At 37.6% G+C, this 17,659-nt stretch overlaps 1 long non-coding RNA gene across 7 annotated transcripts in view; it reads left to right on the top strand.

The window, feature by feature from the left end:
• Positions 1–17,659, top strand: part of LOC118318981 — a 55,551-nt gene that overhangs the window by 15,613 nt on the left and 22,279 nt on the right. The gene's annotated exons all lie outside the window — the stretch shown is intronic.

Below are 17,659 nucleotides of genomic sequence, written 5' to 3'. Positions count from 1 at the left end.
TTAAACCACAGAGGAGTTTAAAGCAGATGGCGTAGAGCAGCACAGGTCAGGTCACTTGTTCCTGTTACAGCTACAACGTGTCAAGCAAGAAGAATGGATAAGGGGAGGACAAGCTAGGCTGTCATGCACCATCCAGTTCAATGGAGCATTTGTCTATGCACAGTGTTGAATAATTAATTATTTGTTGAAAAGTATCAGGAGCCTGTACAGTTATGCATGCGCCTGATAAACAGGATCTTAACACATTTTCATGGTCGGTGTGGCCAATTTCGTATCAAATCAAGGTTACTCCCTTAAGCCTATGGTCTTATTGAGATAAGAATACTTACATCAACACTTGTATCTGTGAATATTTACATTGGAAATATGTAATGCTGTTTCAAAGACATTTTTTTTCTTCTTTCTGGGGTTTTGTGGGAGTGCGTCAGCTGCCAGAAACTAAATATTGTGTAACCAAAATTTATCATGCAATCATAGAAAACCAAAGTAAAATGAGTGTTGATTTTACTTATTATTCTTTTTTTTCAAAAATAAAGTTAATGCAAGAGGAAAAGCACAGGGAAGGAATGGGAATGGAACAGAGGTGAGTGAAAGAATATATTAAACCCTGAGTGGAGAGAGAGGGGTAAAAATATTGCTCATTCGCAGCCTTCAGAATGTGTTATTAGAGAATGATTTCAACAGGCTCTTAGTAGCTCTCATTAGATGGTGTATCAAACCAGAACAAAACTCACTCCTCCTAACTATGTGGAGGAAGTGGATTGGAAAATTAAATGGGGAGAGGAGAGTGAGGGAGCAGTCTCTGCCACGCTCTCGTCACCATGCCCCTGCTCCCACTAACAAGTCCGCTCAGTCGACTCGCGCTGAAAGTCATTCACATGGTCTTTAATTTCACTTCATTGATTGGAATTTAAAGCCCCAGAATATAGCAAGGAAGACATTAAGATTATCTATGCCTTAAACCGTGCGCTGAACATTTGTTTTTTAAATTGTGGTACAGTATGGCTGAACCTTGTCTTTCGAGTTTGCAGCCCTAAAACTTCTGAAACTTTACAAACTGAGCTTGCACTCGCTGCTGGGTACCATATGAGAGCCTGCCGTTTCTAAAGAACTATATATTTATATACTGTGTGCTGAAGATCAATAAAAGTAACATTTCATTAATCTTGACATGCTGTTCCTGCTTGATGCCAGATGCTGGGGACACAAGCTGTCGAAACAATAGACATGCTCCTCAGTGCTTACTTTCCCCCTTTTTCCCCCCGTTTTTCTTTGTTTGCACTTCCAAAGACAGCATTACATCTGTCAGCAAGATAAGATTTACATAAACATCAAACTATTCTTCTGAGAATATGTCAGAAAAACTCTTGAGACTTTCAGAATATTAGCATTTCAAGGTTGCATTTACAATATGTTCATAGCTGTTTTGCATACACTATTTCTGTGTGTTTTTAATTTACAGTTATATGGTTGGTCGTTCTCTGACCAAAGTCAAAGTCTTGAGACAACAGGCTGGAAATTTTTCGGTCATTTAATTGCAATAACATCAGTTCTGAATGTGTGAAACAAACAAACAAAGCCTTAAACACTCGTTAGAAGCAGTCCCTAACTGGACGTATTGTGTGATAAGTATCCAGTTTGTGATTAAAAAAAATCAATTGAGAAAAGAAATGTAAACAGTATTCCAATTCACTTCAATCAGCAACTGCATGCAATCACATCTTGAAATGGAAATTACACTTTGGACAAGTGCATGGCTATTTTATGGATTACTTCTGCCACTGATTGTATATCGCTCATGTAGTCTGACATCTTCTGCATGATGGAATGGCTGTTAATGAAAACCGTATGGAAATTTTGTGATGTTTGTCTACAATATGTATTTTTAGTATGTACTTGTGTTGGTTTTGTGCAGATGTGAGCAAATGCCTGTGTTGTACATCTCACCTTTGAAAAACAAACAAACAAAAGTGGCACTCTTGATGCCATTTGCATGATAGGCTGTTATTGTTAACTTGCTAAACATTCGTACAGACAGAAGCAATTGACCAGCTTGATGGGTTTACCATCTAAGGAAAAATATCAGACTAACAATATTTGTATGCCTGTAAACCGGTAATCTGTGTCTATTTAAAAAGCTGAGTAATTTTTTGTTTAATATTTTTTGTTTGTATTTAAAAAGGATCCACTTCAATATTGCTCAATATTTGGTGCATTTACTGTTGCACAAGTAACACAAGCTCAATGTGACATCACAGAAATATTTAGACCTAATTTAAGATATAGCTATTTTAATTACATATACAATTTCCATCCATTTGGATTACATAGATTTAACATAAAAAATAACCAATGCATTTTATTTCAAATAAACAGGCTTATGAATTTGAAACAAATTGGATTCATTCATTATAAATAAATGAATCTGGTCATTATGTATTTAAAACACTTTGAGTTAATTAGAACTGTTACATTAGTTTCAGTCAAACTTGTTTTATTTATGTTTGACTGACAAATATCATCACATTAAGTTTATTAGCTTATTAAAGCTTTATTAGCTTTATTAAATGCGTGTAAACCAAATTGATTTAAATTCCATATGCAAATAAAATACATTAATCTTAAAAAAATTGGCCTAAATATTTCTGAGTGAACCCTTATTCCTCAACTTCCCTGTTCCTTTATCCTTTGCTCTCTCTGTCAACTTAAAAAGTTGTACTATACAAAGTTTGGAGTATTGCACATCACATGAGTAATGAGACATGAGCAGACCTCCTCTTGGACCCAAAGTGCGTTGTCCCCTTGACTTATATCTTAAACATCATACTTCAGGAACAGTATACATCAATATTGCCTTTATATGTGGTATTTTACTTTGCTCCAGTATAAGGATCGATACTCTATGAATTTTTAAGCGCATCTTAGGTTTCGGTATAGCCTGTAACCCGTGGCACTGACAATCTCATTTGTGCCTCAGTCCTCTTCAAAGCTCTGAACTATGTTTGAAGTGCCAAACTTGTCTTGACAAGGCACAGGTAGGTGATCTTCGGCGTTCCCAGTAATATGAGAATCATAATGTGGAACGCCATTGATGTTGTTGAGGACATTTAAGATATACGGTTTGTGTTTTAAAGCGAGCATCTTGCTCCTGACATCAAACATATGTGTGGACACACAATATAAATGTATGGTCCATCCTGTGTTCAGACTTATACTTAAGTGCTGGTGATGGATCTGTAAAACATGCTGCCCTTTTTCTGACAATGAAAGCAAAATGATGGAGCAAAGACTTTGAATCAGTTTTCCATTGTTCCATTATAGTTAAATGAGAACTGGACAGTAATAATTTGCAGATTGAAGCTTTGCAGAAAATCTGAATCTGGAGGGGTTTCAAATATGAATTTGTGGTTAACTGCTGTGCTGTTGCTGACCACTGTACATGGTGGTGAAAGAACTTACACAGTCTATATATAATTGGCTACTCTGCATTTTCTGGATGTGTTTAACTGTTTTTCTATTTCTGGCTGACATGCCCTGCTGGCTTTTTTTGTAAAGGGTTTTAAATTTTTTATGCTGAACATGCTTGCTTTCAACACAAAACATTGCACCGACTGCAGTGGAAGTGCTCAACTAAACCATTTGACCTTTGATAACTAGTATTCATTCCTCTGAACTGACTCGCCAGAATTTACTGCTTCTGTAAATGAAAGTACACTCAGTTCTGAAAAATTCAACAAGAAATTAGATTTTGTATCACTTTAATCCTTCTGTTAATCAATCAGTGTTTGTATAATATGTTAGTGTTTAAGTTTGATTTTATTCTACACCATGTCTCAAACAATATGGATTTAAACATTATTACAGTTACAACAGTTACAAAAAGGCATCCGTGGACAATGCAAAAAAAAAAATATATATACTGAATGTGTGGGCTAGATATGGGTTTATCTCAAGTAATTATTTAAACATGTAAAGCAGGACTTGGTCAATTTAATTAGTTAATTTGAAAATATAATTCAGTTGTTGCAACATTTCATGATAAAGCCCTCAAGGTATCTCCGGGCATTGCCAAGTGAACCTGTCCATTTTCTTGAAATTAAGGCCATGGGCTTTTTGCCGCTGATTTTAAAAGCTATGTGGATGAAGCTTGAATATTTGGAATGTTGCTCCCGAGTTAACACACGAGAGTTAAGCTCCAGAAAAGTACGGTTCTGTATATATATACATTCGTCTTGCTACTGCATTGTCTTTACAACAGTGACTGAATAATGATACCCCCTGTAACCACGAGAGCACAGAGGTCGTCTGTTGCCTCTTTAACAACCCCATCTTAGGTTGATATGAGAGAAAAAAATGATTACACAAATATTTGTTTTGGCTGTGACTCAACTAACTAGCAGACATCATGACCAGGGAGTTATATCCTCCATCTGAAGACAACTACTATGATTTAAGGACACTGGGTTGCATTGGCGTTGTCAAAAATAGAAACCAGCTCTCATAACTTGATGCAGTCTGAATTTCATGTGACACACAATTTCTAGTCCTTATCATCAGCTCAACCTTTCTTAAGTTTCCTTGCTGGAGAAAGGTAATACGTATTGGAATGGATTGGACTGTAATCCCTAAGGATACAGTGAATCTACATTGGCAAAAGGACAATAGTAATGATATTCACCTATAATCTCCCTTGACAGATTCAGGACATGCTTTTCATTAACACAAAAGTGGATAAGAGAGCAATAAGCACTGTTTCAGAGTTTACCTAAATCCTTTAAAGCTAACTGAGATTCACATTCTGGTGTCGTCTGTCTCAGTCTGCTTGGGTTTTAGCCGATGCAGTCGATGCCATATTTACAGAGCTCTTTGACATACTTTTTCAGCTGTATTTTTCAAGGTGTGACTACAAACAATTGCAGACACGAGTTCATTGCACAGCTTTCCGTGCAAACTTGAGCTACATCCAGAGTTGTAGAAAAAAAGGAAGATGTGTAAGAAGTCGCTTTGCCTCTATTTTGCACTGTAATGAGTGCTTCTTATTTCGAAGGGGGAATGAAAAATGTAAAATCTTTACTATTAAAAGGTTGTGGAAGGTTTCCTTATTTCCAAAAGTACCTCAATATAATCTGATTGCTCATGCAGCTGGAATGGTAAATTTCCCAGCATTACAATCGTATTGGGATTAAAACAATAATGAGCTGATGATCTTATCAGATTGTGATTTCATGCAGTTTAATTTAAATACACGGGGTCCTGACTGTCAGGCATGTCTTTGTCAACAGTATTCTTGATCGTCTGAAAAAGTGCCAGATTGTGCTGTCAATCAATTTAGTTCAGATCGGGGCGGTTTTTTGTGTGTTTTTGTCAGTAGCTGGTTATCTCATTTTATTAAGAATCATTTATTGATGTTTGGAGGAAAGTTAATGATGTTATTTGGTTTTTCTCTCTTTTACCCTGAAAGTAAAAAGGTGTCAGTGGAGTTTCCACTCACATTGCAACGGTGGTAAGAAGAGGTAGGATAGCACTTATTTTTCTTTGCTAATTACCTTCATCTGAGGAATTATCCAGCACTAATATAATGGCTCGATTCATCTCCCACACCATCTGGTGTGAGAGTGGTGCACCTCTGGAGCTGATTGCTTTCCCCCGGTGCTGTGTCGGGGTAATAGGCTGTTCAAAGGCTGCTCTGGTCTCGGACAGCTGAGCAGAGGTGGGGCAGGAGCAGCTGGCCTTGGCGCCATCACCTGCTTGCCTGTCCGAGGGCTTTCAAATATGGTCCATCCATGCCATAATGTATCTATGCGTGCATATGTGTGTGCTTGTGGACATCAGATCAAATTCCAGCCTCTTACTTGAGAAAGCTGGAGAGAGAAGGGGAGAGTGCATGTCATTGGGAGTCTCATGAACATCATAGAGAGGTGCAACAGGCGAAAAATAAGCAGTAGTGTCTGGACATGATGCCAGCACGTCAGTTATTTTTGCATTTCAAATGGCACAGCCAAGAACACGTATAATCTGCTGTTTATAAATTGCTTTTGGTAAACTGTTCACAAGCCTGTCTCTTTGTAGTGTTTTCAAACACTTCAGCTATATCTCAACATCTGCACCTTTTTTTCATTTTTTTTCTTTATGTCATTGTCACTCAATTTTTGGTTCAAATTCTATATTTGCTGCAGTGACGGGACTTCATTTGACAATTTGACAACATCTATATTGTCCTGAGTCCTCCAAGCCTGTCCCACAGTGCATTGCACATAGCAGCTCTGCAGTGCTGACATCTGTTGAGTGTGACCTCCTTTCGGTCAAAAAACTTGTGGTGTAAATCTAGAATTTAGAGGAAGACGAAAAGGGTGTTCGGTGAATAAAAGCTGACATCGATGCTGTTGTTAAAACTGTACTGATCACTATTTGGATATTGACAATGAAACGATTGCTGCATGTATTCAATGTATAATGTTAAAGGTGTCACTTGTAGTCACATCTTTCAGCTCAGTGTTTTGGTTTTATAGCCCTAGACACTCACATCAATCCTAATTCCACCAGCACATTTTCAGAGTAAAAATGCTGATAAACCCATAACACTAACCTGCCCTTCAGCAAACAGCAGACAGACAAAGATGGTAATGTGCCAGTGAACATAGTTGAGCATTTAGGGGCTAAAAAGCCAAAAATATCCCCTAGGAATTAGTAGAGACCAGATCAAAACCGAGACAAAAAGAGATTGATTATTAGAGTCAGGTCATCTGAAATGTTGCCATGTGTCCGCTGGATATATAATTACGATTAATATACATTTTTTTATATTTTTATGTTTTGCTGTAACCCTGAACTGTTGAAACAATAAGGGTGATTATCAAACACAAATCAGGGCCACTGATCTGTGCTTGTCTTAATGATATACAACAAATACTTGCAATAAACATAGAGAGAAAACATGTCGCACAAATGAGGACACATTAACTAATGTGTCCTCAGTTAACATTAACTGTGGTCAATGTTAACAACAGGAACTCTGCATGTCGGTGTAGAGGGGTTATAGAGGGTATCTTATCTAACAGTTGAGCAGCTTTATGGCTTCTAATAGGCACCCTGTCGGATTGAATTGTAAATATGGAGCACCGTTGTACATTCAGAGGTGTGTACATCTTCTGCTTCATTTAACAGATGCTAAGTCATGACCAACCCATTTATTACACCGTGCAATCCTCAATTAAAATGAAGCGAGGCTCACAAGGAAAAAGCCATTTACCTTAGCCCAAGCTGCACTTACACACCAGACACAAATTTCACCGTTACTTGAAAACTTTCCATGCATGCAGCACATTATCATTTGATTTCCATCCAGAGTTCTCAATTAAAATTATACAGAGGTTGCATTTCATTACCTGAGCTCGGGGCAATTTACAGGCCATTAAGCCCCTACCTGTTTCACTAGAGATGTTTTTGAGGTGAACATCTGGGGTTGAGGAGGCAGAGCATGAAATGAAATGCTCCTGGTTCTCTGCCCTGCCTTTTGTCCAAAAAGGGCCTGAATAGAAATAGAAAATTGACCATGAATGATGGAAACCAAGTTTTTCATATAATAAATCAAAAAAGCAACAGGAAAGAATAGAGTTTTAGTTGATGGATGAAGGAATCACACTGGAGTTGGTTTCATTATTATTATTTTCATGAGGAGGAGCATGAATTGGGGTTTGAAACACCCAAAACACGTAACCAACAATTCATTGTCGTCTAAAACCTGAAGACCTGTAAAAATGCAAAGTGTTCCTTGCTGAATTCTCCCTGAGGGATCAAGATTCTCTATAAAGCTGTAATTGATTTCTGTGCCATGCAATAATAAAGACTTACCATGAAGAAACTACTCTTATGAGACCTTTTAAGAATCCAGCCTCATTACACCTTGGCTCTAGTGCTTTTCTCTCATGATTTAAATCATGATTTCAAATACAAACTACAATGTTGCCTAATGACATAATGCAATTTTGTTGGTAATGTAATAAAAAACTGCAGGTTGAGATGATTATTCTCTAGAATTGTCAAATGTATTCCTTGTGCATATTTTATTCAGTGTGAAATGAGACTGAAATATGCACACAGAGTTATTGGAGATACCCACATATATATATATATATATATATATATATATATATATATATATATCGTATCATTTTTTAATTTCAAGTGATTTAAATGTGAGTTGCACGAACTTCTTGGAAAACAATGTTATTATCGTAATCCCTCACAAATATTCATAGACGTTCATTAATCTGATGTGGATGTTTTATTGAAATGTTATTTTTATGTATTAAAGTAGTTCATGTAGTTGTGATCAATGTCACATGTTTAGAAGTAACTCATTATGTTGTAATAGCCTACTCTTAGGCAATGCTGTATTCATTTACTGTCGCCTCTAAATAATCTGAATAATAGGTACCGAATGTTGAGATTCAGCAATCACATTCATGGAAGACATAACAATTGAGCATTAATCCCGATATTTCAATGCATCTGATGTAGCATTTCTCATTACTTTTGACAGCATGCTGTCAAGTGTAAAAAAAAAAAGAAAAAAGAAAAGAAAGATGAATTGACTGGTTTCCTTTATGTAAGAAGCAATGTCTATGCAAAGAGCTGTTTTATCAAGTGCTACTGTGCTTGCACCACCCTTTAATCTTCTGTTCTTGAAAGAAGTGAAGAGAATAAAAAGCCAGTCTAATATTTTTCATGAAAAAATTCAGAAAAGAAATGATCAAAACCCATAGCAAAACCCACACTTAGTGCAGGGCAGCTTTGGTGTGTCTCTTTTCACACTGTTGTGAATAATAGCATTTCTTTGTTGGGGATTATAGGTCCTTGCTACAGGGTGTTCCAAATAATTTTGCTTGGTGGCAGCCTGAAATGGCTTTCAGTTTGTCAAATAACTGTAGAGTTGCTGTCTAAGTCATGCAGTGAACATTCGAAGATCACTTTCCTCAACACTGCGAGGCGGCTGTGTTAAGAGAGCCCCAGCACAAACTCGCTTTTCATTTCTGTTATCATACTCCAACAGTATGGGGATCCCACTGGAGATTTGTGTGGGACAAGTTGTATTCTAGATGATATGCAGTAATCAGGCCCTTTGAGTCTCCTTCTGTCTCTCTCTCTGTCTCCCCACCTCCCCTTCTCTCACTCTTTCTCTCTTTCTCTCCCGTCTGTCTCTCCCTCTTTCCCCTGCCCTCCCTAAAGCTGGTGAGCACTCAAGTTTTGCAGTGTTTTAGCATTACATCATTCCACATGGCACACTATTAAGCTTTTGGTAACTGGGAAGACAGCCCAGGCTTTCAGATTTGTCTTAGCATTGAGCCCCATTGTTGCACTGAACAGATGAATCACATGTTGACCAAACCAGCACTAAGCAAGAGGAAATAATTAATGAAGTCCTTTTTTCCCCTCCCTCTTATACAGCAAATGGACAAGTGGTCACACAGCAACTAGTTTTCAGATGTTGTCCTTTTTGCGTCAACACTAAGGGATATATATTTGTCCTATAATGGGCATGGCCTCCACCCATTTATCCCTCCATCTGCCCATATGATATTCCATCCAGGTACGATGTCATGGCGACGCTTAGTTATGCAGTGGAATTTATTGTCTGCACTGCGGCAGATTACCATTGCTTAACATGCCACACAGGAGACTTAAAGAGGCAGCACCTTTCGCAGTGTTGCATCCTGCTGGCAACTGTGTTGGAAAGCCCGAGGCATGCTGGGAAGCCTGGTCTTTATGCATGGTCTCCTGTGCTGTGAAGGACATGAGGCATACAGTATATGTGCAAGACAGGAGGAAGGGGGAGATACTGGTGGCACTCACTATTTACCTTGGCATTTTATTTGTTCTGTGAGATTTGCTTTTAGTTCTTTTTTTTTTTTTTTTCAAACACTGTATGTGGTGCTATATTGAATGGTTTGACATATCAATGTGGGCGTAATTTTCCATTTTAGTTGAAATTTGGCACATGCATTGACTATTGAGAATAGTAATTAAAAGCCAGCTCACATGCACTACTAGTTACAGAAATATTCCTTTTGTTCACTGGCTAAAATGTAAAGTGATTAGGGACAGTCAGGGGAACATTGTTTAATGATCAGGTCTACAGATCCACTATTTATGAGGTCAATATCTTGTATTTGATTCACCTAGCCTTCATAGCTGGTAACTTGTTATATTTTGGTATTCCTTCCAGCTCCATTCTATAACAAAATACAGATTCATCCTAAATAATTTAACACCTCTGCACGTCAAACTGGGGTATCAGGCATGAGCCGCAGGATGAATTTGAAGGAAAAGTATTTTACCAAGCTAAAGGCTATGTAACAAAAGACTTAGGCTACTCGGAGTACAAGAGATTTTCCTGCAAAAAAAAAAAGTGTAGTAAGACGTGAATTAATCTTTTGAAGTTGTTATCTGCATGATACACTATCAGATTCAGACGCAGGCTATAGGGGGATAAGAATGGTTCGGCTTTTGTCCACCGTGGGCATTCCTCCTGGCAATATGGCTTCTGTGTGGGTTTTGCCTGCGTGATGCTGATTGCCTGGGGTTAAGCAAGTAACAAAATGTTCTAAAAAATTGATTAAATCAACCCTGGTGTGTCTCTGTTCAGATCCCATCTCTACGTAGTTATAGACAATGGCCTCCAGCTGAAACACAAGCAGAAGTGTTCGGATTTACAATATCACCTCACTGTATTTGCACATTGTTATTATTACTTTAGACCTTTCCTTTTCTTGTAAGATTTTCAAAACATATCATATCATTATCCCTGTGAATCTGTATGTTTGTATTGATTAATTAAAGTAGGTATGTCCAAACCCCTCTTTCTCCATGAAAGCTCTAAAGTGATTTATAGATTAAAGTAATAGGTTACGTTTGACTGACCTCTCATTAATCTAATCGCTTGTGTAAGAAGGACTTTGGTGCCCTTTATGGATATTTTCTCTATTCTAAACAGAAAAAATGAGGTTGAGGTAACGCAAAGGCATTTTTTGGCCAAAATGGCTGCAAAACAAGACGGTAGCAGCAGCTTTTACACCTATTACAACACATCATCAAAAGCAGGGCCAGTGTAGTACTAATATACATCAAGATGGTACCAACACGATGCCAGGAAAAAAAGTGTTGTAAATTTTCCAGTTAACTTTAACATTCTTAAAATTGACTAAGCACATGGTCTGTTCATTAGAAACCAAACAAAACAGGTCATTCTGTCCGTCGGTGAGTTCACTTACCTGGTGTTATAGTTATGACATTTTACCCTTTACACAATCACACTGAGCTGAAGCAGCAAAGCAGATAACATGACAAAACGTTGCTCTATTTCGTTGATCATGACTTCTCATAGAAATTGTGACAATATTTTTCGAAACTTTAGTAGCCTGTGAATCAGATGGAATTTTTTGTTTTACCTGAGACTAGATTTACCATTTGTATATGCCATTTTAACCATCACTTATTGATTTGATTTGTTATTGTGTCGATAAATATTCCTTTGACATCACGATAGGATAAAATCTTACAGTATCATAAACTCAGAGTATTTATTTTTCAGTTTTTTGTTCTGTTTATTTTTTGTATTCATGAATTGTCTTTTCGGCCATATACCGGAGGTTCCCCTGCAGGTACCTGATGAAATAGTCTAAATTACATAAAACACAACATATATATCACACTAAAAGCTTTGAGATAACACTTGACAAATTGCAATGACTGTCCACATAAACCTTTTCCCGACCTAAATGGCTGTAAATTGTCATTAATGCTAGATTTTAACAATGCTAGTAATGCTTATCACAAGTACTAATCCCTAACACGTACATTCACTCACAAACTGCTAATGCTAAATCACTAATGGTTCTAATACATCTCTGATCTTCAGCTTTGCTACTAACAACCCAGACCTCTCAGATCGTCTAGGACAGGTCTGCTCTCTGTCCCCAGAGTCACAACTAAACATGGAGAGGCAGCGTTCAGTTTCTATGCTCCACATATCTGGAACAAACTCCCAGAAAACTGAAGGTCTGCTGCGACTCTCAGTTCTTTTAAATCAAGACTGAAGACTTTTCTGGTTGCCGCTGCCTTTTAGTAAGTAACATATGTATGCATTTCTTGTATACTGGACTTAAACTTTTATCATCTGTCTTATTTTACTTCATGTTTTTATTTTCTCTTTTTAATTATTGTATTTTAATGTGATTTTAGTCCCTTTGTAGTACACTTTGTAGTACACTTACCTGTACAAACCATATTCATGACAATGGTATGCAATTGTATGTTTTACGATTTCTAAACCAGTCTTTGTGTAGTCGTTTATTAAATCATCACAATTAAAACTGATGAGAAACTATTGCTATTGCCAATATATATAGCTAGATAATACCTAGATAAGCTTAACAGACGGACAAACATTGTGAGTAAGCTCATTTTTGTACACAATTGACAGGCAGCAGACAGCTTTAAAAATGTCCTTTTGTGTTGAGCTTGTAGTATTTCTGCATGGTTGTGCTTTGTGTTTTTGCAGTATAACCACATTTCTCTAACTTTGTTTCACTTGGGTTCCATACTATTCAGCCTGCACCCTGAAGACGTCCGACATGGCTGCATAAACCTGACCCAAAGCGTGCAGAGCAGTGGACATTTGTTGGCTCCTCATCCATTCCAAAACTGTCCATAATGGCTCTGGATGACAAATGTAGATATGGCAGTGCGCTCCCTCAGGCTGGAAAGCATGAGGCCTAACCGTCCTTACAGGAAAAGTAATGGTCCACACCTTTAATTGTCGTGGGCTGTTCATCTTCACTAACAATAGCAGTAAGCAATGGGTCTGGGAAAGAAAGGCAGTCGTGTCTGACAAAGGAAGTGATTTAGTTCTGGAGGTAATTCGTAAGTGGGTGTTGCAGGGGCAGCAGTAATGTGCAGAGAGAAAGATCATATGGGGTAGGAGGCATAGCTGATACAATGGTGGCACAAAAGCAAAACTAGATGTTTTTTTCTCCTCCTATTGCAAAGATTTATCTGAAAAAGGAAAGCAGTCAAATGTATATTGTGTGTGTCCTTCAAGGAGCTAGGGCTTGTATTACTGAAGTTGACATAATTTTCTCTGAATTTTGGAAGCTGCAAAGGCACAAAGTGAGTTGGACAAATGCAACTTTGTCATATCAGTCAGAAAACAAACAACACGTCTTATTTAAAGAGTTGGGCTATTTGCATATGTGATCTTTTTTTGTAGTTCTTGATGTTTCCTTATTATTCCATTTGATATCAAAACATCATTTGATGCTTAACTTTCAAAAGTCTGCTTTTAGTCCTATCCTTTATACTCCCCAGCCTTTTAAAGAGGAAAAACTGCAATGGAAAAATAAGGGGCCGTTGGTGGGTCACTGATTTACTGTCTGAATTAGACACATAAAATAAGGAATAGACAAGTGTTGTTACCAAATTAAAGCATGTTCCCTGAGAAAGTTGAGGGCCCTATTAAAATGATAAATTGCATGGTGTATGCTAAGGGATGCTTTACACCCAGAAAACAGTCTAATTGCATTCATTCCTGTGAAAAGTCCACAAATGTTGAATCTAGATTCTCAGGCGTACTGGCAGCAAGCTGCTAGACAGCAGATGACTCGCTTCAAACGAGCAGCGAGGGGGAGGGATGTAAAATCTTGACAAACAGTGAGAGCCAGTGTCCACATCATCTCTCGCCCCTGACAGGCTTCCCCATGCATGAATTCAAAGCTGGTAAAACCATGGCTGGATTCATTTTGATCTGACATCCATCATGTAGATCAGTGTTGGGGTTTCATTGTACTGTGTCCACGATACGATGTTTTGGCAATCGGCCCATGACATCTGTTAGAGCCAGTCAAGAGAAACTGGCACCAATTTGGCATTTCTGTCACATATTATTGTTGACTTTTGGCTCAAAGTGCTATTCACCGAGAAGTGTCACACAAGGAAAAAAATTGTACCTTTATTTGTCGTTTTTATGATCCACATAAAAACGAAATTGTGTTTCACACGTTCACCAATCAGTAATTCAGTGCAAAACAGATTAACCAGACTGTAGTTTTTTCTTTAATGAAAATTGAAAAAGTTGATTTTGAAAGGGTATATTTTCTGTATGTGAACCGTATCATGATTTTTCAGATTGCAGTTTGTGCCGTAATTGCAGTAACTAGTTCCGACTTTTTTTTTCATATATGTATATATTCTTTTTTCCCTATTGATGCTAATTTTTTTAACCCCATAGAGGGTTTGCAAATTGAAAAAGTGGGAGGGATTGCAGAAGTGAAATGTTGTTCTCTTTCCATTTGTCAATTGGAACCAGTAAAAGCCTCGCAGCCAGTTGCCTGGGGGTAAATGAGTTTTGTGTTCTAGTTTAAAACCATTAAGAAATAAACTACACGATATGGTGCAATATTAATGATGACGTGAGATGCAGACTAGACAGACATCTTAGAGTCTGGGGCTCTTTGATGGTAACCAAAGAAAACCTTTTCTGCTTATACTGATTCGATCAACAGTACGAGCAATATTAAACCGTACAGTGATTTAGCTGATAGCAGAGTCTGAAGCTTCCTAGAATACCAGTCTCATACTGTATAGCTGAGTTACAGAATTACAGATGAACTACTTGCAGTGTTTCTGCACCAGACTGCATGGCTGGAGCATGGTGGCATGTGTGTCGAAGGCGTTAGGCAGATGGGATGTGTCTGATATCTCTCGCTCAACATAATGAGACGAGAATGCGCTTCACCAATCTCAGGGCCCGTCTGATGGCAGGAGACACGGTGCCCGCTCATATGGGAGGGAACTTTCCTCTCTTCAAAGATAATGAGATGACAATATATTCAACTATCATTAGATAGAGACAGGGTTTGGGGGGGAGGATGGAGGGAGAAACATTCTACAGCACTTGTCTGGTGCCTTTGATCAGACAAGAAAAGCAACTGTCATTCTTTGTATTGGTGCTAGGCTCATGAAAGCTCAGATAATATCTACTTCATCGCTGACAGTGTCACTAAAGGGCTGTAGTTTTGATCACTCAAGTTCACCTGGATTTTTAAGCTGACACACAACTCTGTGGTTAGACACAGTCCTGCTTCCTGTGGGATGTTATGTATCTATATGTGTCTTTCTCTGAATTCGGACAACAGCAAATGTTGCAGTATAAAATCCATTTGCCATTGCCTGGTAAGAGAAGACAGCTTTTTGCCTGGCATGGCACCTCATTTCACGTTATCAAAAGTGTCATGTTAACAGCCTAATTTAAACAGGATTTGACGAGTAAATCATTTTCTAAGTTGACAGTTGTTTGTGGTCTTTTGTCCCCGTGATGAAGGTGATTTTCTTAGCACTGGTGTGTTTTCAGAAATAGATCATCCAAATCTTTCCAAGGCATTCGACATCGAGCAGTCAACCGAATCTATGCTGAAGTTCTGAGATGTATTTTGACAGCAAACCATTATGGAGCGTTATCATTTATCTGGAAGATAAGAAATGTGTTCATAAAATCAGAAATGCAACATGGTATAAGTGTAATGCAGTGATTTTTTTTTTATTCCTACTAAATCCCAAAATATATATATGAGAAATCAACCTGGAAACCCATATGGTATGTATTCACAAACAGCAATTTATACACTGTTTGTTACTCATGCTGTGCTGTTGCATCTTTCTCTCATCACTTTCCATCTCTGACTGTCACACAAAGAATAAAATACAAAGGACAGTTGCTCACTCACTTCTAAAAAAAAAAAGAAAGAAAAGAAAATCAAAAGGAGGCCAGGAAGAGAGCTCAAAAATAGAACAATCTGTCTACATTTGTCACACAATCTTGAGAGGTTCAGATTTTTGTGATGCCAAAATCCCTTTAAAACCTGATAAATCATCTGTCAAATCAGAAATCATCTTGTTCGAAGGCTTTGCACTTCCCCTTAAAACTCAATAAGATGCTTATTTGAAAGTGAGAGAAGGGGACGCCTTAACAACCAATTTCCCTAAGTTTCGTCATCATGCCTCAATAATTATGCAGGGCTTATTAGCTCAAGTATTTGTCCTTGGGATTTTTAATGGTGGTTGACATTTATTATGAACAGTAATGGTATTGGAGATCTTTGATTTGCCATTTGCAGTGGTAAACATGGTTTTGTACGTCTTCTGCAGTGCAACAGCACCCTCTCTTGATAATTTATGATATGATTACATCACCATGAAGGTGCATACAGTGTGCATGCGTGCATACATGCAAGTGTTTGTGTGTGTGTGTGTGTGTGTGTGTGTGTGTGTGTGTGTGTGTGTGTGTCTGTATGTATGTATGTGTGTGTGTGTCTGTATGTATGTGTGTGTGTCTGTATGTATGTGTGTGTGTATACAACTACTGTATAACTGCTAAGATGAATTAAGCTGAACACTCACTAACATAACCAGAGTAGAGGGATGCATATTTAAATACTTTGTTTGCATAATTTTATTACAAGGAACTTGAAATAGATTTAGCATTGCAGATTCTTCTTGGGCTGTCAGCACAAAAGACCCTATACAATTGCTATTTTACATAATTGTTTCGTCCACGCTGAAAATAAAGAATACAAACCAAGAATACAAAGAAACCAATAATAAAATCTACATCTAATTTGTCTCAAATCTTCTTTAGAATGTTCCTGGATTCAAAATATGCAAAGGAATAGAAGGATTAATTCTATTCAAATTCATTCAGCCTTTGAAATATAAAACACCTGAATTCTGTGTCAGAGTCATTAAATGCATGTTATGCATTTTATGTATTTGGTTGTTCCACCCCAAATATAAATTATGAATTATTTCTTAATATTTTGGGCGATCAGAAGTTCCTCTTTTGAATTAAGAGGTTTTATTTCTATGGTTTTAGTTTAAGTTAAATACTTACAGTGAAGGGTTTAAAAAATGAAATGATTCTAAGGATAATTATAATAGTATTACTATATCAGTGCTGTGACTTTGATTCCAGTTAAATGGAAGTCAACCACCCAAATGTATCTTGTGAAAGTTTAGCGTAAGTGAAGGTGTACTATTGTATTGAATCCCTTTTTTTCCCCCTTGGGCCATTCATGCTGCACTAAGACTTGGAAACTTGCAGTGGTGTTTTACATCATATTCTCATAACGTAGTGCATTATCTTTTGTTTATCACTGTATCTTCTGGCTGCGGTTGCTGGCCTATGGGCGGCACCTTGACTGAGTTGGCAAAGCAGTTTAATCTAACGGGAATGTGGAATTTAAGATCGGTGAAGAAAGGCTGGCACTTTTTGATACAATCAATGCGGTGGCAAATTCAAACATAAACTCATTTTTATCATTGCACTCGCATGTTTCTACAGCCATTACATGCTTATGCCTTTTAAATTGATTGGACAGAGATCTATTGAGATAAATATTCTTTCTATTAGGGCTTTAAGTAATATTATATTCTGTGGAGGTGGAGTTAGGCGAACGCCATCATCCTTCATTGGTTTCCCTTGTAAGATGTGGCAGGAGAAGATACAGATAAACAGAAATAGAAAGTCAGAGAAGCAGACTAATCTGAGATTTTGAATGTGCAAAATGGGTTTTGCTTTAATGTGTGCCTGATATGTTTGTGTCCTCTA

This window comes from Scophthalmus maximus, chromosome 9 (assembly GCF_022379125.1).
Source record: "Scophthalmus maximus strain ysfricsl-2021 chromosome 9, ASM2237912v1, whole genome shotgun sequence".
In the NCBI taxonomy this organism is placed as follows: Eukaryota; Metazoa; Chordata; class Actinopteri; order Pleuronectiformes; family Scophthalmidae; genus Scophthalmus; species Scophthalmus maximus.
The sequence above is the reverse complement of the archived record's forward strand: the minus strand, read 5'-3'. Positions and strand labels throughout refer to the sequence as shown.